Source organism: Spea bombifrons, chromosome 2, assembly GCF_027358695.1.
Source record: "Spea bombifrons isolate aSpeBom1 chromosome 2, aSpeBom1.2.pri, whole genome shotgun sequence".
NCBI classification, from domain to species: domain Eukaryota; kingdom Metazoa; phylum Chordata; class Amphibia; order Anura; family Pelobatidae; genus Spea; species Spea bombifrons.
In genome coordinates this window covers 63,990,979-64,013,315 of record NC_071088.1, presented here as the reverse complement: position 1 = coordinate 64,013,315, position 22,337 = coordinate 63,990,979, and the positions used below count along the sequence as shown (strand labels likewise).

At 36.3% G+C, this 22,337-nt stretch overlaps 1 long non-coding RNA gene across 1 annotated transcript in view; it reads left to right on the top strand.

Annotated features, from left to right (window-relative positions):
- Positions 1 to 777: 777 nt before the first annotated feature.
- The window catches only part of LOC128472641 (uncharacterized), a 40,490-nt gene continuing 18,930 nt past the window's right edge, over positions 778 to 22,337 (top strand). The window contains exons 1-2 of the long non-coding RNA XR_008346191.1: positions 778 to 982; positions 1,543 to 1,589. This is a non-coding gene — a long non-coding RNA (uncharacterized LOC128472641). The remainder of the gene's footprint in view (positions 983 to 1,542; positions 1,590 to 22,337) is intronic.

The window sequence follows — 22,337 nt, the reverse complement described above, 5'->3', positions numbered from 1 at the left end:
TTGCATGCATGTTTAAACACTCCAGCCATCGCATACACATTAATGCGTATGAAAGCTGCGGGGTGCCCTTAACTTGTCATAGTGTCCCCTTTTAGATGCATGGAGGTTAATTAGCAGAATCACCCCATATGTATCTGCCCTTTCCCTGCCCAGCAGCTATTTTCAGTGCAAGAGGTGTGTTCGGCCAAACTCATCTCCCTATCCACCTTTAGCTTTCATAACCCCCCCCATGCGCAGAAAGAGCTCCTATTGATTTCAATGGGATTCGTTTCTTGCAACTGATTGGCAGCTTGAAGGAAAACGTCTGTGAGTTCTCTCAAGTAAAACATTATATACAATTATTTTATTTGCTCTAAGTAAAAAGCAGACAGTTGTTTTAGTGACTTCGAGACATGACTAGGTCCGCTTGCCCTGGGTTAGGGTGAACCATGAGCTTTTAGCACCTCTCCTGAATGATTGACCATCCTTGACCACCAGAGACCCCCAAACAGCCCTCCACCTTTTATGTAGGGGTGATAAAGGAACAGTACCAAATTCTAAGAAGTTTTGATAGGCTTTATTTTGTTGCGCTCTAAATCCACAAGAGGGAATAGTGGATACAGTTCACAAAATGTACATTTTTATTGAATGTATAAAAGGATTTAGTTTGATAGATATCAGAAATATGTAAGATAGAAAGAAAAATACAGTATTTAGGGACTGCACCCTAATAGACAATAGAAATAATGTGATTGTTAAAAAATATCTAAATAACTTTTTGTTTTTGTAATTATAAGATCAATAAAATGTTCAACATGCTATACTTTGCGACTGGAGCAAGAAAGTCAAAGAGAGATCACGTTGTGATGTCACAGAAGTCACCCCTAGTAACTGCTGCAACATTCTGTTTGTGCTCAGTCACATCTCAGTCTCTGACAGATCTTCACACCTACACCCTTGGAGCTGATACTCATCTTCACAGCACAGAAATCCTTGGATATGGGTGAGATGTTGGAGGTTTACAACTTAAAATCTGACTTTTAGATTTGGGGGTTGTAGTTATAGAGGTTTTAGTTGTATAGTACTACTACTCCTGTGCCATTTGCTGAAGCCTCGTGTCTCAACAAAGGGTATGAAGATCCATTCTCTTCTTCATAATTTTGGACTTCTGAAGAGCTTTTGATGGATTAGCCAAGCGACTCATGTAACATTTGCTATAGACTGGGAATTGTATCTAGATCTATTTCATTGTTGCTGACCTTGAAAATTGGGGGTTCTAGCTAAGGAGGGTCCTCATGATTAGAACCACATCTCGTGTACGATTTGCTGGAGACTGGTGACTCTGCAAAGGGTTCCAAGATCATTTTAATTTCTGCTGACCATGAGCTTTGGGTGTTCTAGCAAAGGAGGTCCTAATTGATTAGAGCAGCAATTAGTGTACCATTTCTTGGAGACTAATGCAACTACAAAATTGATCAAAAACCTTCTCCACCCTAATAGACAATAGAAATAATGTGCTTGTTAACAAATATCTAAATAACTATTTGTTTTTGTAATTATCAGATTAATAATATGTTCAACATGCTATACTTTGCGACTGGAGCAAGAATGTCAAAGAGAGATCACGTTGTGATGTCACAGAAGTCACCAATAGTAACTGCTGCTACAGTCTCTGACAGATCTTCACACCTACACCCTTGGAGCTGATACTCGTCTTCACAGCACAGAAATCATTGGATATGGGTGAGAGCTTGAAGGTTTACTACTTAAAATCTGACCTTTAGATTTGGGGGTTGTAGTTAGAGAGTTTTAGTTGTATAATACTACTACTCCTGTGCCATTTGCTGGGTATAAACATCCATTCTGTTCTTCATAATTTGGGGTTTCTAAAGAGCTTCTGATGGATTAGCCCAGCGACTCATGTAACATTCCACTACATTGTTGCTATGCTTGAGGTTTGGGGGTCTAGTTAAGGAGGTTCTAATTAATTAGAGCATTAACTTGTGTACTGTTTGTTAGAGATTGGTGCCTCCACAAAGGGTATCATACGTTTTTCCATTGCTTCCAACATTGAGATTTGATAGCTGTAGCAAATTAGGTTCTAATTGATAAATTAGAACTTGTATGTAGTTTATTAGAGACAAATGCCTCATCAAAAGGTGTCACGATTGATTCCATTGCTGCTTACCTTGCGATTTGAAGGTCTTACTTCAGGAGGATAAATCTGATATGAGTAGCAACTCTTGATTGTTTTTTTTGTAAGACTATTGCCTCTCAAAGACCTTGAGATTTATTGGTGTAGCTAAGTAGGGTCAAATTAATTAGAGCATTAACTAACGTACCATATGTTTAAGTATGGTGCCTCTGACAAGGGTATCAACATTGTTTGCTAACCTTGAGATTCAGGTGTCTAGCTAATAATGTTCTAATTAATTAGAGGATTGACTCGCGTACCATTTTTTGAAGACTGGTGCCTCTGCCAAAGGTATTAATATTGTATCTATTGTTACTGATCTGCAAATTTGGGGATTTTAGCTCAGGAGGTTCAGACTGAGTAGTAAATCAACTCTTGTGTCATTTATTAGAGACTTGTGCCTTACCAAAAGGTATCATGATCTACTCTATTGTTTCTGACCTTGAGAGATAGGAAGTCTAGCTAAATATGTTCTAAATGAGTAGATCAGCAAATTAGGTACCATTTATCCAATCCATTGTTGCTATCCTTTATATGTTGGGGTCTAGCTAAGGAGGGTATAGTTGATTAGATCATTAAGTCATGTACCACTTGTTAACCTTGGCAGAGGCAAAAGTCTTTATCAACATTGTTTCTATTATTACTGATCTTCAGATTTGGGGATTCTAGCTCAGGAGGTTTAGTCTAAGTAAAGCAGCATATCGTGTGCCATTTATTAGAGACGAGTGCCTCTGCAAAGGGTATACCGATCAACTCAATTGCTGCTGGCCTTGAGATTTAGGCATTCTAGCTAAATAGGTTTTGAATGATTAGAGCAGCAACATCTGAACCAGTTTTTGGAAACTGATGCCTCCATGAAGGTTATCATCAGTCATTCCATTGCTGCTGACATTTAGATTTCAGGGTCCTAGTTTAGGACATTGTATCTGATAGGAGCAGCAACCTTTGGAACATTTTTGTGGATGCTTTTTCCTCTCAAAGGGTATCAAAATCCACTCCATTTTTGCTATCCTTGAGATTTAGACAACTAGCTAGTGGGTTTTAATTAGAGCATTAACCCTATGTTAAAGACTGATGCCTCCACAAAGGGTATCATGAGTCGTTCCATTGCTTCTGACATTAAGAAGCAATCTCAAGATGTGTGTCTCATAGGAGCAGCAACTAATGTACCATTTTTGAGAATACTGTTGCCTTTCAAAGGGCATCAAGTTTCATTCACTTGTTGCTGATGTTAAGATTAAGGGTTTCTAGCTAAAGAGCTGGTAAATAACTAGAACACTTACTTGTGTACCATTTTTTGGAGCATGACATGAGTCCTTCCATTTATGCTTACGTTTTAATTTGAGAGTCCAAGCTCAGGTTGTTGTACCTGATAGGAGCAGCAACTGGCATACTATTTTTGGTGGAGAAGGTTGCCTCTCAGAGGCTATCAATATCTACTTCATCGTTGCTATCCTTGAGTTTTGGGGGTCTAGTTAAGGAGGTTCTAATTAATTAGAGCATGAACTTGTGTACTGTTTGTTAAAGATTGGTGCCTCCACAAAGGGTATCATCAGTCATTCCATTGCTGCTGACATTTAGATTTCAGGGTCCTAGTTTTGGACCTTGTATCTGATAGGGGCAGCAACCTTTGTAACATTTTTGTGGATACTTTTTCCTCTCAAAGGGTATCAAAATCCACTCCATTGTTGCTATCCTTGAGATTTAGACAACTAGCTAGTGGGTTTTAATTAATTAGAGCATTAACTTGTGTTCTATTGCTGCTGACATTTAGATTTTGGGCTCCTAGTTTAGGACATTGTATCTGATAGGAGCAGCAACCTTTGTAACATTTTTGTGGATACTTTTTCCTCTCAAAGGGTATCAAAATCCACTCAATTGTTGCTATCCTTGAGATTTAGACAACTAGCTAGTGGGTTTTAATTACAGAATTAACTTGTGTACCCTCTGTTAAAGACTGATGCCTCCACAAAGGGTATCATGAGTCATTCCATTGCTTCTGACATTAAGAAGCAATCTCAAGATGTGTGTCTCATAGGAGCAGCAACAACTGTACCATTTTTGAGAATACTCTTGCCTTTCAAAGGGCATCAAGTTTCATTCAGTTGTTGCTGATGTTAAGATTAAGGGTTTCTAGCTAAAGAGCTGGTAAATGACTAGAACACTTACTTGTGTACCATTTTTTGGAGCATGACATGAGTCCGTCCATTTATGCTTACGTTTTAATTTGAGAGTCCAAGCTCAGAATGTTGTACCTGATAGGAGCAACAACAGGCATACTATTTTTGGTGGAGAAGGTTGCCTCTCAGAGGCTATCAATATCTACTTCATCGTTGCTATCCTTGAGTTTTGGGGGTCTAGTTAAGGAGGTTCTAATTAATTAGAGTATGAACTTGTGTACTGTTTGTTAGAGATTTGCTGCCTCCACAAAGGGTATCATCAGTCATTCCATTGCTGCTGACATTTAGATTTCAGGGTCCTAGTTTAAGACATTGTATCTGATAGGAGCAGCAACCTTTGTAACATTTTTGTGGATACTTTTTCCTCTCAAAGGGTATCAAAATCCACTCCATTGTTGCTATCCTTGAGATTTAGACAACTAGCTAGTGGGTTTTAATCAATTAGAGCATTAACTTGTGTTCCATTGCTGCGGACATTTAGATTTCAGGTTCCTAGTTTAAGACATTGTATCTGATAGGAGCAGCAACCTTTGTAACATTTTTGTGGATACTTTTTCCTCTCAAAGGGTATCAAAATCCACTCCATTGTTGCTATCCTTCAGATTTAGACAACTAGCTAGTGCGTTTTAATTAGAGAATTAACTTGTGTACCCTCTGTTAAAGACTGATGCCTCCACAAAGGGTATCATGAGTCGTTCCATTGCTTCTGACATTAAGAAGCAATCTCAAGATGTGTGTCTCATAGGAGCAGCAACTAATGTACCATTTTTGAGAATACTGTTGCCTTTCAAAGGGCATCAAGTTTCATTCAGTTGTTGCTGATGTTAAGATTAAGGGTTTCTAGCTAAAGAGCTGGTAAATGACTAGAACACTTACTTGTGTACCATTTTTTGGAGCATGACATGATTCCATTTATGCTTACCTTTTAATTTGAGAGTCCAAGCTCAGGTTGTTGTACCTGATAGGAGCAGCAACTGGCATACTATTTTTGGTGGAGAAGGTTGCCTCTCAGAGGCTATCAATATCTACTCCATCGTTGCTATCCTTGAGTTTTGGGGGTCTAGTTAAGGAGGTTCTAATTAATTAGAGCATGAACTTGTGTACTGTTTGTTAGAGATTGGTGCCTTCACACAGGGTATCATAAATTATTCCATTGCTCCCAACATAGATTTGAGAGCTGTAGCAAATTAGGTTCTAATTGATAAATTAGAACTTGTATGTAGTTTATTAGAGACAAATGCCTCATCAAAAGGTGTCACGATTGATTCCATTGCTGCTAACCTTGCGATTTGAAGGTCTTACTTCAGGAGGATAAATCTGATATGAGTAGCAACTCTTGATTGTTTTTTTTGGTAAGACTATTGCCTCTCAAAGACCTTGAGATTTATTGGTGTAGCTAAGTAGGGTCTAATTAATTAGAGCAGTAACTAACGTACCATATGTTTAAGTATGGTGCCTCTGACAAGGGTATCAACATTGTTTGCTAATCTTGAGATTCAGGAGTCTAGCTAACAATGTTCTAATTAATTAGAAGATTGAGTCATGGTTTTAGGTTTTATTACATATAAAATTTGACCAGTACAAACATAGAACAAAACAGAATCTTCCATTACTATGTCTCAAGAGTAAAAATTTTACAGAATAAAATATCTAGCATACATACAAGTGACAGTAAGTTAAGATTATCATAGTCTAATATTATAAACAAAGCTGCGGGAGGGAGGAAGAGAGAATATTGTTGATTTACTAATAATAAAAATAATAATAATTTGCCAAGGTAAAAAAGAGAAGGAAGAAAAGAGAGGAAAGAGGAGTCTCAGTTATAATAAGTCGGTCTCCGAAATCAAACTTTGCCATGGAAGCCAGATAACCTCATAGTTATGGATATTACTATGTATCCTATAGAATTGTTTTTCCATATTATATTGATAATTTACCTGAGTAATTACTTGAGACCATGACGGTACTTGTTCCATTTTCCAATTTCTTGCCATACAGATTTTGATAGCGGCCAGAATGTTAATGGCCAAATATCGATTTGATTTATTTTGCAAGGATATGTCAATATGAAATAAAAAAGTTTGAGGTTGCAATATAAAGTCGATCCCAAATAGGTTCCTAAATAATTCAACAACCTTACGTTTCATATTGGAAAGTTTGTCACATTCCCACCAGATATGTAGCATGGATCCTAATTCTAATTTACATCTCCAACATTTGTTGGAAGTGGATCCATACATTTTATGTAAAGATGTCGGAACGTAATACCATCAGTGAAGGAGTTTAAAGAATTGTTCATGCAAATTTATACAATGTATCGCCTTTCTTGTATTAATCCAAGCTGCGGCCCAAATATCAGGTGGATAAGAAATTCCCAGATCCGTTTCCCATTTTAAAATAGTATTAGGTTTATCTGGAATAGATTCTTGTTCAAGCAATTTGATTATTTGCATAGTTGTATTTCTTTTATAATGTCTATTCAAAAACCTATCCAGATTTGTCAGAGGTCTGACCGGATTATATTTAATAAAGTTTCTAATCCTTAAATATGGGAAAATTTCTTTGCTCAAGAAAGAATATTTAATTTGTATTTCTTTAAAGGAAGCTAGGCCCGTAGAAGACCAGATGTCCTCTAATGCAGGGCCGGACTGGCCCACCGGGATACCGGGAAATTTCCCGGTGGGCCGGCAGGTCCGTGGGCTGGGACCAGTTGCGGGCTGGGACCTGAGCGGCCGCTGGGTGCTGATGCGGCCGGCCGGCGCTACTATAATACTTTTTTCTTAATTTAATATGGCAAGCTGGTCCGTCTTGCCATATTAAATTTTAAAAATGTATTACAGTATCGCCGGCCGGCCGCATCGGCACCCAGCAGCCGTGTGCGATGGCCGCTTAGTGATGGGAGCAGCGTGAGGGGTGAAAGCTCCGCCCCCTCGCACTGACCTTTCACCCCTCACGCTGCTCCCATCACTATGCGGCCATAATCTGAACGGCCAATGGGTGCTGATGCCGCCGGCCGGCTCTGCTTTAATACTTTTTTTTTTTTACTTTATATGGCAAGTTAAAGTAGCTCCGGCCGGGGGCATCAGCACGCACCGGCCGTTTAGATTACATTCCCAGCAGTCTGATGGCTGCATAGTGATGGGAGCAGCGTGAGGGGTGGAAGCTCCGCCCTTCGCACTCAGACTGCTGCAGCACCGGATGTCAGGTCAGTGACATCCTGTCATTAGAGAGAAGAGATCAGAGGTTGGAAGTCAAGAGAAGTAGAAGGTGAGTAAAGTAATGTATTTTTTTGTACAAACTGTATAATATTTTTTTGAATGTGTTAAAAACAAAAAAATCGGCATGTGTGTGTATGTAAGTGTGTCCCCCTATATGCCACTCTGCCTCCAGAAATGCCTTTTACCCCCCTATATGCCACTCTGTCCCATGACATGCCTTTTAACCCCCTATATGCCAGAGTGGCATATATGGGTATAAGGCATTTCTGGATGCAGAGTGACATATAGGGGATTAAAAGGCATATGATGGGACAGAGTGGCATATAGGGGAACATAAGGCTTTTTTGGAGGCAGAGTGCCCCATGATATGCCTTTTAACCCCCTTTATATCCCCCTTATACCCATATATGCCACTCTGTCCCATGATATAGGAGGTTAGAAGGCATATTATGAGACAGAGTGGCATATAGGGGTATAAGGCATTTCTGGATGCAGAGTGACATAGAGGAGGTCAAAAGGCATATCTGGAGGTATAGTGGCAAAAGGGGGGTTAAAAGGCATATCACGGGGCAGAGTGGCATATAGGAGGGTATAAAGCATATCGGGGAGGCAGAGTGGCATATAGGAGGGCATAAGGCTTTTCTGGAGGCAGAGTGCCCCATGATATGCCTTTTAACCCCCTTTATGCCACTCTGCCTCCAGGAATGCCTTATACCCCCTATATGCCGCTCTGTCCCATGATATGCCTTTTGACCCCTATATGGCAGAGTGGCATACAGGGGGTTAAAAGGCATATCATGGGACAGTGGCATATAGGGGGTATAAGGCATTTCTGGAGGCAGAGTGGCATATAGGGGGTTAGAAGGCATATCAGGGGGGCAGAGTGGCAAGCCTGGGGACAGATGTGCATAACTCGGGGGTAGGTTGGCAAATAAAAGGAAAAAAAAAAAAAAACGTCTCAATCATAGCTTTTATTAAATATGAAAAAAATAGTCTACATGAATTAATAAAGAAACAAAAGTTTCTTACCAGAATATTGTGAAGAATAATGTGATCACTGTTTTGTTCCACTGAACTTTTTCATCTAAAATGTTCGCAGTAGTAAATGTTTTGATCCCATTATGTGTAATGTATTTCATTTATTAGGGCCTTTTAACACTTTTGCTTTCTGGCATTTTAATACAAATAATCAGATAAAAAGAATGGCGAATAGTGTGAGTCGGGTGTGTATAAGGGGTGCGTGTGGTTAAAGAGCGCGACCGTGAGATAAACTATATGGGGCTGCTCTCCAAATTTTTCCAGGGCTGCTTTTCAGTCCCAGTCCGGCCCTGCTCTAATGTAACCGCTCCTTGTAAAAACCAGGGTCTTAAATCGATATCTTTTATTAAATTTTGCAAGGCTATTAAAGGAGTAAATATCGAAGAAGACTCAGTTATACCAAATTTTTTCTTAAAGCTAATCATGTTGGTCAAGATATCCGAAACGATTGGGTTAACAATCTCTAAGTTGTTTATTCCCTTTATATTAAACCAGTACAAAAGATATGGATCTAAATTATGACACTTCCATCTCTCGTATCCATACCATGGAAGATTCAGTTCTCGTTTTGTATCCCATGCCAAAAAATGACCAAAAAGACAAATTTGATGGAGAATACGTAAGTTGGGGAAGTTAAGACCGGTCTGTGAGAGACTTTTGGTAACTATTATTCGTGAAATCCTCGGTTTTTTACCCAACCATACAAATGAGTAAAATAATTTTTCAAATTGATTTAGAATTTTTACTGGAACTGCTAAAGGAATATCTCTAAATAAGTAAATTAATTTTGGAAGGACATACGACTTTAATGTATTTAGTCTACCTAACCATGATATTTCTAAGCCTTTCCATTGTGTAAGTTGATTTCTAAGAGTTTCCAGAAGAATAGTATAATTATTAATTACAGTATCTCTAAGATTCTGATATATCTTAATGCCTAGATAGTCGATATGGTTTTGTTCCCATAAAAAGGCAAAGTTACTTTTAATTTCTTCAAATCTAGAGCAGTCCATATTAAAATCAATGATCTGAGATTTGTCTAAATTCAATTTATAGTTAGAATATACTGCATATTCCTTAATACTTTCCAATGTCTCTGAAAGTGATATTTCAGGTAAAGATAAAGTGAGGAGAATATCATCTGCATTTAACGAGATTTTGTGTTCATATGGGCCTATTGTTATTCCAGAGATTTTTTCCGACCGGCGTATTATCGTCGCAAGGGGTTCAATAGAGAGGGCATACAATAGTGGAGCTAAAGGGCATCCTTGTCTTGTCCCATTATTGATAGGAAAAATAGTCGAATTTAAATTTGAACCTGAGATCTTTGCTTGCAGATTTTTATACAGTGCCATAATATTATCCAGAAATTGTCCATTCAGGCCAAACATTTTTAAAGTTTCTTCCAGAAAAGGCCAACTCACCCGGTCAAAAGCCTTCTCCGCATCTAAGGCTAAGAAGACTGCCGGCGTATTATTAAAGTGTATTTCATGTATAAGATTTAATATCCTACGGGTGTTATCTTCACCACTCCTACCCAATATAAAGCCCGTTTGGTCTGAATGGATCAAGTCCTGCATAACAGCAGCTAATCTGTTAGCTAGAATTTTTGAAAATATTTTAATGTCAAGATTTATAAGAGAAATAGGGCGATAATTTGAAACTTTACTCAAATCTTTCCCAATCTTTGGGATAGGAGTTATTGCGGTCTGTAACATTTCCGACGGGAACTCTTTCCCTAATGGAATTTCTCTAAATACTTTCAGTAATAATGGAGATATTATAGGATCCAATAGTTGATAAAAAGGAGCTGAAAATCCATCTGGGCCAGGAGCCTTGGACTTAGGTAGATTTCTTATTATAATATTTATTTCAGAAAGTTGAATAGGTAGATTTAAGTTTTCCAATTTTTCTTTAGATAATTTGGGTAAATTTAAGGCGTTAAGAAATGCACTTATCTGTATTTTATCCTCGTTGACTATGGGTAAATTATATAATGTACTATAATAATCTTTGAAAGCTTCTCCAATTAATTTTGGAGATAAATAGGTTTTACCGTTATATACGATCTTATTAATTCTACTTTTAGCTAACTTATTTTTAATTTTTTTTGTTAAATTCTTACTGACCCTGTTACTGCTGTAATACCAATCCTGTTTAAGGAATAAGAGATTTTTATTAATGTTCTCCGTCAGTCTCTCTTTAATCTTACATTGAGTTTCTTTTATGTCTGTGTATAAGAGATTTGAAGGTCTTATTTTATTACTAGCTTCTAACTGTGCCAGCTTAATATATAAATCTGTTAGAGTCGCGCCTTTCATTTTCTTTATATGTGCTCCCTGTTTTATGAGGTAGCCCCGCATGGTGCATTTAAAAGCGCACCAAAGAGTAGCAAGCGAGACTGTGCCATTATCGTTGGTCTCAATAAAGTTTTTAGCCAGATTCCTAAGCTGTTCCTTGAAGTCACGTGAAAGCAGAAGGGATTCATTAAGCCTCCAATTAGATTTTATTTTAAACTCTTCATTGTTTTTGATTTTTATAAAGATAGGTGCATGGTCAGACCAGGTCAAATTTCCTATAGTAGGCGACTCATAAATTTCTAAAGATTTGTTGTCTGAAAAAAACATATCAATTCTGGAATACGAGTGATGCCTAACAGAATAATGCGTAAACTCCTTCACAGATGGATTATACGTTCTCCATATATCAAACAAATTATTCCGAGCAAGACACAAAGAAAATGAGTTAGCTAAGGATTTCAACTTTAAGTTTGGATAAGTACCGTGCATAAAACTCTTATCCAATTTAACGTCTAATATGCAATTCATATCTCCTCCAATTACCAAGAAACCTTTTGAAATAGCATGGACTTTCTCAAAAGTTTTATCCAAAAATCTAACCGTAGAGATATTTGGTGCATATATATTAACTAAAGTGTAAGTCACGTCATTCAACTTACAAAGGAGAATAATGCATCTAGCTTCATGGTCTAATTCCATATGTATCTGTTCAAACTTAATATTTTTATTTATCAAGATTGCAACTCCTCTTTTTTTTCCCAGTTAAACTGGAGTGAGTAGTAACAGGATTTCTTATAAGTCCAATGAAGGGAAGCTCCTTTTTTCCAATGTGTTTCTTGCACAAAACATATGTCTATGTGTTCTCTAATTAACATATCGTATAAGAAACCTCTTTTATGTGGGGAATTTAAACCTTGGCAATTAATAGAAACAAGTTTAAGTGTCATAAATATTAAATAATATTAAGCCCTCTTCCTCCCTCCTCAACTTTGGTTTACTGTCAAAACATACACAGACAACAAAAAACAAAGCATTTATACAATTTACACATGAAAATCTTTCATGCGTCTTTTGCCCCGTCATTAGATTGGGCGAGTTCATGCGTAGGTGCCGACATAAGGAGACCTTTAATATACAGAAAAAAAAAAATTGAAATAATGTCTAGGCACCAATAGACCCGCTTCAAGTAAACAAATATAAAATGCTAAAGAGGTTTAATATGCTACCACTTCATTGCTAAATAGTAAGTTCATTATTATTTCCTCAAACTTATATTTTAATTGTTATAAGTGATAGTTAGGTGCAAATGAGCGAAGATAAAGTACTCAAAACGTTTTAATGTGCCGCGATTTATTATTATATAATACTTTATTATTAATAAAATTCATTAATCAGTAGTAATAATAATAAGTAAATTATTTCATCAAATAAATACATTAAAGATAATAATTAAGTGCAAATAAGCAGGTGTAAAGTGCTAAAAGGATTCAATGTGCAACTATTTCATTGTTATATAATAAATGCATTATTAATAAAATAAAACTAACCAATCCATAATAATAACAGGTAAGTATTACAAAGTTAAATATAAATTAGGTAAATAAATAATATAATTTATTATTTAAACACTAATAAGTCGGGGCATTTAATGTGCCGCCGTTTGATTATTATATAATACTTTCATTGTTAATAAAACTGATCAATAGATAATTAAGTGCAGATGAGCAAAAGTAAAGTGCTCAAGGCCTTTAGTGCGCCGCGATTTTATTATTATAAAGTGCTATCATTATTAATAGAATTAATTAGTCAATAGTAATAATAATAAATAAGTTATTTCATCAAATAATACCTTATTGTAAATAGTAATTAAGTGTAAATAAGCAAATATGAATACTAAAGAAATTTAGTGTGTAGCCAATTTATTGTTATATAATATATTCATTATTAATAAAATTAATCAGTAATAATAATGAGTAAATCATTACAAAATTATATTTAAATTAAGTAGATAAATAATATAATATATCATTTAAACAATTAAGTGCAAGTAGATAAGTGTTAAGTGCTAAGGAGGTTTAGTATGAAACAGTTTCATTATTATATAATAAATTCATTATTAATAGGGTTAGTTAATCAGTAATACTAATAAATAATTTATTACACATTTAAATATAAATTAAATAAATAAATAATATAATACATTATTTAAGCAATATAAAGATACAAAATATATAAAAAAATTTAGCCAAGTAGTGCATTAAACTTACATATTTCCCAAACTTATTTTTAATTAATATAAGTGATAATTAAGTGCAAATGAGCAAAACTAGAATACTAGAGGTATTTAATGTGCTACCGTTTCATTATTATATATTGATTTCATTTTTAATAAAGTTAAATGATAAATAGATTACTACGTCAAGCAAAATATGTTATTGTAAGTAGCAATTAATTACGATTTAGCGGGTATAAGGTGCCAAAGGCATTTAATGTACTGCCACTTCATTATTATGTGATAAGTTCACTATTAATAGAATTAATTAATCAATAATAATAAATAAATTATTACAGTGTATATTTCTAGTGTGTAGTAATATTCCTTTACCCAAAATTAATATTTGTAATGTAATATATTAAGACTACAGATAATAAATATTCGCAAAATTATAGTGCTAGAATGCTAACTCTCCAAATAAATAGAAAATAAAGAAAATTAAAATAATAAATATTATTAACATTTAGGTAGATGTATCTACCTGTAAAACTCAGTTCGTGATATTAGTTATTCAAAATCAGTATAGCTTATATGGTTTCCAAATACATTAGTAATACATCCATAAAAAATGTGCAAATCTTCTTGTAGTGTACAGATACACATAATTTTAAAGTGACAAGTGTCCTAAAAAGAAAAAAATAAATAAATAAATAATAACAATAATAATTACATAAATAAATAACTAAAAAGTTCAATTCATAATAGGATAGCTGCCCTGCTATCATCATCTCTCCAGAATATTTTTCCTATGAGAGAATGTAGATAAAAAGTCCTCAAGTTCTGGAGGTTTATTAATTACTAGTGTTTCTCCCTCGTTCTGTATGATCAGCTTAAAGGGTGATCCCCATTTATACTTGATGCTCTGGTCTCGGAGTTTCTTAGTGCCTTCATAAAATTGTCTTCTGAACTTTCGTGTTGCCATTGAAAAATCAGGAAGAAGTTTCAGGTCTTTATATTGCCGACTTTGTGCAAAATTTTTATTAAATTGTGTTAAAAAAAGATTCTTAATATAAAGGTTGTTGAAACGAACTATAACATCCCTTGGAGTACTAGTGTTTAGGTCTTTTGGTTTAGGAAGTCTATGAAAGTTGTCCAGCAAAAAATGACCTAAATTATCTTCTTTAATACAGGTTGATATAAAATCATTTAGATAAGTCTCCAGATTACTAATTTCTTCAGGTATCCCCCTTATCCGCAAGTTTTTCCGTCTTGATCTGTCTTCCAAGAGTGTTAATTTCGTTTCTATAGCTTGATAATTAGACCTGAGATCACTGTTCTCCATTCTGAGGTTCTCAAGTTCATCCTGCAATGCCTGGATTAGATTTGATTGTGAGATAAGTTTTTCTGAAATTGATGCAATATCTTGCTTCAGAGAGATTGTATTAGTTTTCATTTCTATAGTGAGTTTAGAATATAAATCGCTTATATCATTAATCTTAATTGGATTAGTTAGTTCAATTTGTACCAATTCGGGGTGAGTATCCCTAGAGGAATCCACTGATATATCCGAGGAATCTTTTGAGAGATGTTTAGGTGTAGGTGTAGTGAGAATCGGTTTGGGAGAGTAGTATGTAGTTAGGACTTTAGATTTTTCATGGCTCATTCTTCTGTCCTTTTCTCTATCCATTTCTCTGTCTTTGTCCTTTTTTGGCGGCATCTTAATATTTTAAGTGCTAATGCACTGGAGCCGTTGTGCCCGTAGTAGTTTCTTATGTAATGTTTCTCTCTCCTCTCTCTACTCTCCTTATTTTATTTTTTTTTTAATTTTTTTTTTCTTTTAATTTCTTTTTTCTTTTCTCCCCTTCTCTTTTTCTTCCTTCCTTCTTCCTCCTTTCCTTTTCAAACTATTTCAAAGGAATATATTCAATGGTACTCAATGAAGTTCCCAGAGACCTGATGGGTTTAAGCCTCTGAATGTTTGTAAGTATATAAGTCCCCAGTAAATGGCGTAGTGCGTAGTGCAGGAAAAAAAAAAAAAAAAAAGGAATATATTCAATGGTATTCACTTAAGTTCTTATTAATTCATTTGAGTCCAAAAAAAAAGGAGAGAAAAAAAGAAAAAATTCAATCTATTTCAAAGGAATATATTCAATGGTATTCAATGAAGTTCCCAGAGACCTGATGGGTTTAAGCCTCTGAATGTTTATAAGTATATAAGTCCCCAGTTAATGGCATAATGCGTAGTGCAGCAAAAAAAAAAAAAAAAAAAAAAAATTCAAACTATTTCGAAGTTCCCAGAGACCTGATGGGTTTAAGCCTCTGAATGTTTGTAAGTATATAAGTCCCCAGTAAATGGCGTAGTGCGTAGTGCAGCAAAAAAAAAAAAAAAAAAAGGAATATATTCAATGGTATTCACTTAAGTTCTTATTAATTCATTTGAGTCCAAAAAAAAAGGAGAGAAAAAAAGAAAAAATTCAATCTATTTCAAAGGAATATATTCAGTGGTATTCAGTGAAATTCCCAGAGACCTCATGGGTTTAGGCCTCTGAATGTTTGTAAGTATATAAGTCCCCAGTTAATGGCGTAGTGCAGCAATATAACACGACAATATGTTGATACCTCCAGAAGTTTCTTTGAATCTCCGTTAATAGCAGTATACAGAAAGATATATGTATACAGAAAAATAAAGCATCACTTATCTTGTGTTGAAAACCAGACGGTGAAAAACTAGATGAAGTCGTAGTTGTAATCGTGGGCGAATAATATGTCCGTGTATCACTGCGTCTGTCATTTCTTATTCAACCATCAGGACGCCATATCTCCTGCTTCTTACTCCAAACGGATAACAGCACGCAGGAGATATACATAGAGTATGCAGGTAGGTATCATATACCAGGTTGATCCCCCGGGTTAAGTCAGGTTAACTCAGGCTGAATCCGCAGTTATAAATAACCGCTGTCCTGGGGTTATTCCAATAGCTCAGAACCGTTGAGGTTTCGTCTCGTCTCGGCAGGCAGCTACACCATCTCCCGGTAAAAACCGAGCGTCGCCATGTGTCTCCAAAAGCCGGCACCAGCCGCCGGCGTATTACACAGCACGCATAGCGTGGTGCGTGCAGCGTTCTACGTCACCATCCATCCTCCCCCATACTGATGTACCATTTTTTGAAGACTGGTGCCTCTGCCAAAGGTATTAATATTGTATCTATTGTTACTGATCTGCAAATTTGGGGATTTTAGCTCAGGAGGTTCAGACTGAGTAGTAAATCAACTCTTGTGTCATTTATTAGAGACTTGTGCCTTACCAAAAGGTATCATGATCTACTCTATTGTTTCTGACCTTGAGAGATAGGAAGTCTAGCTAAATATGTTCTAAATGAGTAGATCAGCAAATTAGGTACCATTTATCCAATCCATTGTTGCTATCCTTTATATATTGGGGTCTAGCTAAGGAGGGTATAGTTGATTAGATCATTAAGTCATGTACCACTTGTTAACCTTGGCAGAGGCAAAAGTCTTTATCAACATTGTTTCTATTATTACTGATCTTCAGATTTGGGGATTCTAGCTCAGGAGGTTTAGTCTAAGTAAAGCAGCATATCGTGTGCCATTTATTAGAGACGAATGCCTCTGCAAAGGGTATACCGATCAACTCAATTGCTGCTGGCCTTGAGATTTAGGCATTCTAGCTAAATAGGTTTTGAATGACTAGAGCAGCAACATCTGAACCAGTTTTTGGAAACTGATGCCTCCATGAAGGTTATCATCAGTCATTCCATTGCTGCTGACATTTAGATTTCAGGGTCCTAGTTTAGGACATTGTATCTGATAGGAGCAGCAACCTTTGAAACATTTTTGTGGATGCTTTTTCCTCTCAAAGGGTATCAAAATCCACTCCATTGTTGCTATCCTTGAGATTTAGACAACTAGCTAGTGGGTTTTAATTAGAGCATTAACTTGTGTACCCTCTGTTAAAGACTGATGCCTCCACAAAGGGTATCATGAGTCATTCCATTGCTTCTGACATTAAGAAGCAATCTCAAGATGTGTGTCTCATAGGAGTAGCAACTACTGTACCATTTTTGAGAATACTGTTGCCTTTCAAATGGCATCAAGTTTTACTCAGTTGTTGCTGATGTTAAAATTAAGGGTTTCTAGCTAAAGAGCTGGTAAATGACTAGAACACTTACTTGTGTACCATTTTTGGAGCATGACATGAGTCCTTCCATTTATGCTTACGTTTTAATTTGAGAGTCCAAGCTCAGCTTGTTGTACCTGATAGGAGCAGCAACTGGCATACTATTTTTGGTGGAGAAGGTTGCCTCTCAGAGGCTATCAATATCTACTTCATCGTTGCTATCCTTGAGTTTTTGGGGTCTAGTTAAGGAGGTTCTAATTAATTAGAGCATGAACTTGTGTACTGTTTGTTAGAGATTGGTGCCTCCACAAAGGGTATCATCAGTCATTCCATTGCTGCTGACATTTAGATTTCAGGGTCCTAGTTTAGGACATTGTATCTGATAGGAGCAGCAACCTTTGTAACATTTTTGTGGATACTTTTTCCTCTCAAAGGGTATGAAAATCCACTCCATTGTTGCTATCCTTGAGATTTAGACAACTAGCTAGTGCGTTTTAATTAGAGAATTAACTTGTGTACCCTCTGTTAAAGACTGATGCCTCCTCAAAGGGTATCATGAGTCATTCCATTGCTTCTGACATTAAGAAGCAATCTCAAGATGTGTGTCTCATAGGAGCAGCAACTACTGTACCATTTTTGAGAATACTGTTGCCTTTCAAAGGGCATCAAGTTTCATTCACTTGTTGCTGATGTTACGATTAAGGGTTTCTAGCTAAAGAAATGGTAAATGACTAGAACACTTACTTGTGTACCATTTTTTGGAGCATGACATGAGTCCTTCCATTTATGCTTACGTTTTAATTTGAGAGTCCAAGCTCAGAATGTTGTACCTGATAGGAGCAGCAACTGGCATTCTATTTTTGGTGGAGAAGGTTGCCTCTCAGAGGCTATCAATATCTACTTCATCGTTGCTATCCTTGAGTTTTGGGGGTCTAGTTAAGGAGGTTCTAATTAGTTAGAGGATGAACTTGTGTACTGTTTGTTAGAGATTGGTGCCTCCACAAAGGGTATCATCAGTCATCCCATTGCTGCTGACATTTAGATTTCAGGGTCCTAGTTTAGGACATTGTATCTGATAGGAGCAGCAACCTTTGTAACATTTTTGTGGATACTTTTTCCTCTCAAAGGGTATCAAAATCCACTCCATTGTTGCTATCCTTGAGATTTAGACAACTAGCTAGTGGGTTTTAATTAGAGCATTAACTTGTGTACCCTCTGTTAAAGACTGATGCCTCCACAAAGGGTATCATGAGTCGTTCCATTGCTTCTGACATTAAGAAGCAATCTCAAGATGTGTGTCTCATAGGAGCAGCAACTAATGTACCATTTTTGAGAAAACTGTTGCCTTTCAAAGGGCATCAAGTTCAATTCAGTTGTTGCTGACGTTAAGATTAAGGGTTTCAAGCTAAAGAGCTGGTAAATGACTAGAACACTTACTTGTGTACCATTTTTTGGAGCATGACATGAGTCCTTCCATTTATGCTTACCTTTTAATTTGAGAGTCCAAGCTCAGAATGTTGTACCTGATGGGAGCAGCAACTGGCATACTATTTTTGGTGGAGAAGGTTGCCTCTCAGAGGCTATCAATATCTACTCCATCGTTGCTATCCTTGAGTTTTGGGGGTCTAGTTAAGGAGGTTCTAATTAATTAGAGCATGAACTTGTGTACTGTTTCTTAGAGATTGGTGCCTCCACAAAGGGTATCATAAGTTATTCCATTGCTCCCAACATTGAGATTTGATAGCTGTAGCAAATTAGGTTCTAATTGATAAATTAGAACTTGTATGTAGTTTATTAGAGACAAATGCCTCTTCAAAAGGTGTCATGATTGATTCCATTGCTGCTAACCTTGCGATTTGAAGGTCTTACTTTAGGAGGATAAATCTGATGAGTAGCAACTCTTGATTTTTTTTTTTGTGAAACTATTGCCGCTTTAAGACCTTGAGATTTATTGGTGTAGCTAAGTAGGGTCTATTTAATTAGAGCATTAACTAACGTACCATATGTTTAACCCCTTAATGACAAAGCCCGTACATGCATTGTTTTCAATGGGTTTAGGGACCGCCCATTGTCCTTAAGGGGTTATGTATGGTGCCTCTGACAAGGGTATCATCATTGTTTGCTAACCTTGAGATTCAGGAGTCTAGCTAACAATGTTCTAATTAATTAGAGGATTGACTCATGTACCATTTTTTAAAGACTAGTGCCTCTGCCAAACATCCTTTCTATTTATGCTTACCTTGCAATTTGAGGGTTCTAGCTCAAGGAGGTTGTAGCTGATTAGATTGACATGTACCATTTGTGCCTCTGCAAAAGATCCATTCCATGGTTGCTGACCTTGTGAGTTGGTGGTTATGTCACAAGGTTGTAAATGATTATAACAGCAACATGTGTGGACAAATCTTTTGGAAAGGGTCTCAACATTTCTTCCATTATTGTTTCTTTTGGTGGGGTTGCAGATGGTAAGTAAGGGAACATAAACTTGTCAAATAATTCCATTCTGTTAAAACATAGATTGTAAGTTCCTGCGGGAACAGGCCCGTTTATTTCTCTTGTAGCTGTATTTCAATTGCTGTATTGTACTTGTCATTATCTGTAAAATTTTCAGCGCTGCCGAATCTAAAGTATAATAATAATAATAATTTGAAAGAAACACACTGTTAAAGGTAATTTTAATTGAAGAACAATTAAGGGCATTTTACATTTTCCTACTTAAGCCCAGAGGGAAGGGCAGTCCTTTTTGCCATGGTTCCCCAGAGGTTTCCTCCATAATGGGGGTTTTTCCTCTCCTGAGTGCTGAAGGATGACTCTTTGTGAGTCCAGATGTAGCCCTTATTTTGGCCAAATTTCTCACTGTCATGTTGTCTCTTAACTTCCTAATGTTCTTATCTGGAAACTGCAAAATGTTTCTTATTCTGTTTAATTTTTCTAAATAAATGTGAAGTTTCTAAATCTATATTGTCTAATGTTGGTTTTATTCGTCTCATTTACTCAATTTGTTTACATTAAAAAGAGAGGTTATTTTGTGTATTGAGATTTTGGAATCAGGTGATTTTGATCATTATGGGATTTAATTTATAGGATACAAAAATAATCAAGATAGTGTTTGAGAAAAACACAAATAAAACAGTTTTTGAGAAGACAAAGAGTAGAAGAGGTATGAGCAAAGTTTAGAAAAGGACATTGCCCTGCTGTATGCTTACCTGAGAAAGACAGCAGTACTCTGGCTGTTGTAGAACTACAAAGCTCATAATCTCAGATGACCATATGCATGCTTCTCTTCCTTAAAGATACTGACTGAACTCAAGGAAATCATAGTCCCATGACAGCTGGAGAGCCACTATTTTTCTATCTATTTGCCATGTGCCACTTCTCACATTGTTTATTTCAGTTAACAATGAGTTATTAATCATAGTTATTAAACAGTAAAAACATCAATCATGTTCTATGTTATCGCACAAAAAGTATGCCCAAAAACCTATATTGATGGTATAGAACCCACTGCAGGAGACTGTCTCGTTACCAAGGCAGTCTGTAGGAACCAATTAGCAACCACCTATGTCATACAATCACTGTGATTGGCCGATAAATGTATACTGCATGGCACACTGTTTGTCTCTCTGCCTCCATATTCTGTCTTTTCTGGACACTATTTAGTGATACATTGAGTTCCACTGAGAATAAAGGGAACCTGATTACTGATAATTCTGTAGAATGTTTTTTCATTGCACCCAGACTGATTTTATTCTAAGCACCATTGCTGTCACTCACAAGATGGCACTGCCAACTGAACAGCTAATGACTTCACAAGGGTCTGTCCATGTACTGAATTCAACCACACAGTCAATGGAGCCCAGCTCACTAATCACAAGTGATCCGTAAAATCATAATAATAATAATAAAATAGTTTAAAAAATGTGTAACATGTAAAAATAATTTGCCACGGATGTCAGCATCAGGAGAACCATCCAGTTTCACAAATCTTTTTTTTTTTTTTGTAAAGTCCAAATATACATGCAGATATGAGCAAGTCCTAAAATTAGCACTATATCTTCACAAACATTATCACATGGAAAGAGTTAAAAAAATGGTGTTGTAAATGCCCATGGAGTGTGTAGTTTAAAAAAATTGTATTTGATGATTTGATGGGGTAGATTGATGGGGTAGATTGACTTGGCCAGGTTGAAAGATCTCCTAAAAATAGGACATAGCACATGTCTGGAATGCGCACTACTCCAAGCAGGCACTTGACTTATTTTTGCGGTAAGAGGGTCTAAATCACTATCTGTCTTCACTAGACTGGAAAATAATAATTACACACCTCCCACTCTGATATAAAGATAGGTAATGCTGCCACCAAACCTGGTTAAAACGCTCAATTTACTTTTTAATCTACTGTCCCCAAATAGTTTATATATCCAAACATGCAGATTAGCCAAGCATCTAAGAAGACTACGGATTATTAAATAACTCTTTTCAAGGCAAATGTGGTTCTTATACCAGACAAAGGCAGGAACTTAATAAATGAATGATTTATTATGAAATAAAAAATATTCACAGTACATACAATTATATTAACAATTTAGTCACACCAAGCAGATAAAAATAAAAGGGAGAACAGTTAATAGAAATCCTACTTACAGAAGTACTTTATTCTATTCCCGGAGGAGCTTTTGGCAAGAATAATGGCAATTTATTGCAAAATTAGATCTTGGCCACCAAAATAAGGACACCTTAATATCGAAGTACAGGATACTTTATACCTGTTGACTGCAGGTCAGATGTCAGGGCTGCAGTCCGCAGAAGAATAGGAGGGGCTATGAGATTGGGCCACTTTGGGACACCTAGGTGTCCATTGGGACACCTAGCAAAGGGTTTTTCTATCCAGTTACAGCATATAAAGGTTATATTTTTTCAGATCCAGACTTGTCAGAAATCCCTCTTTCCATAATGACCTTCCTTGGTCAGTCTGTGATCTAACACTGCAGACTTCAGTTTATCTATTAAATGATTGGAGGTAACCCAACCTTGTCTGATGTCATTCTGCTAGGAAAAATGTGGGCACCTCAAATATAA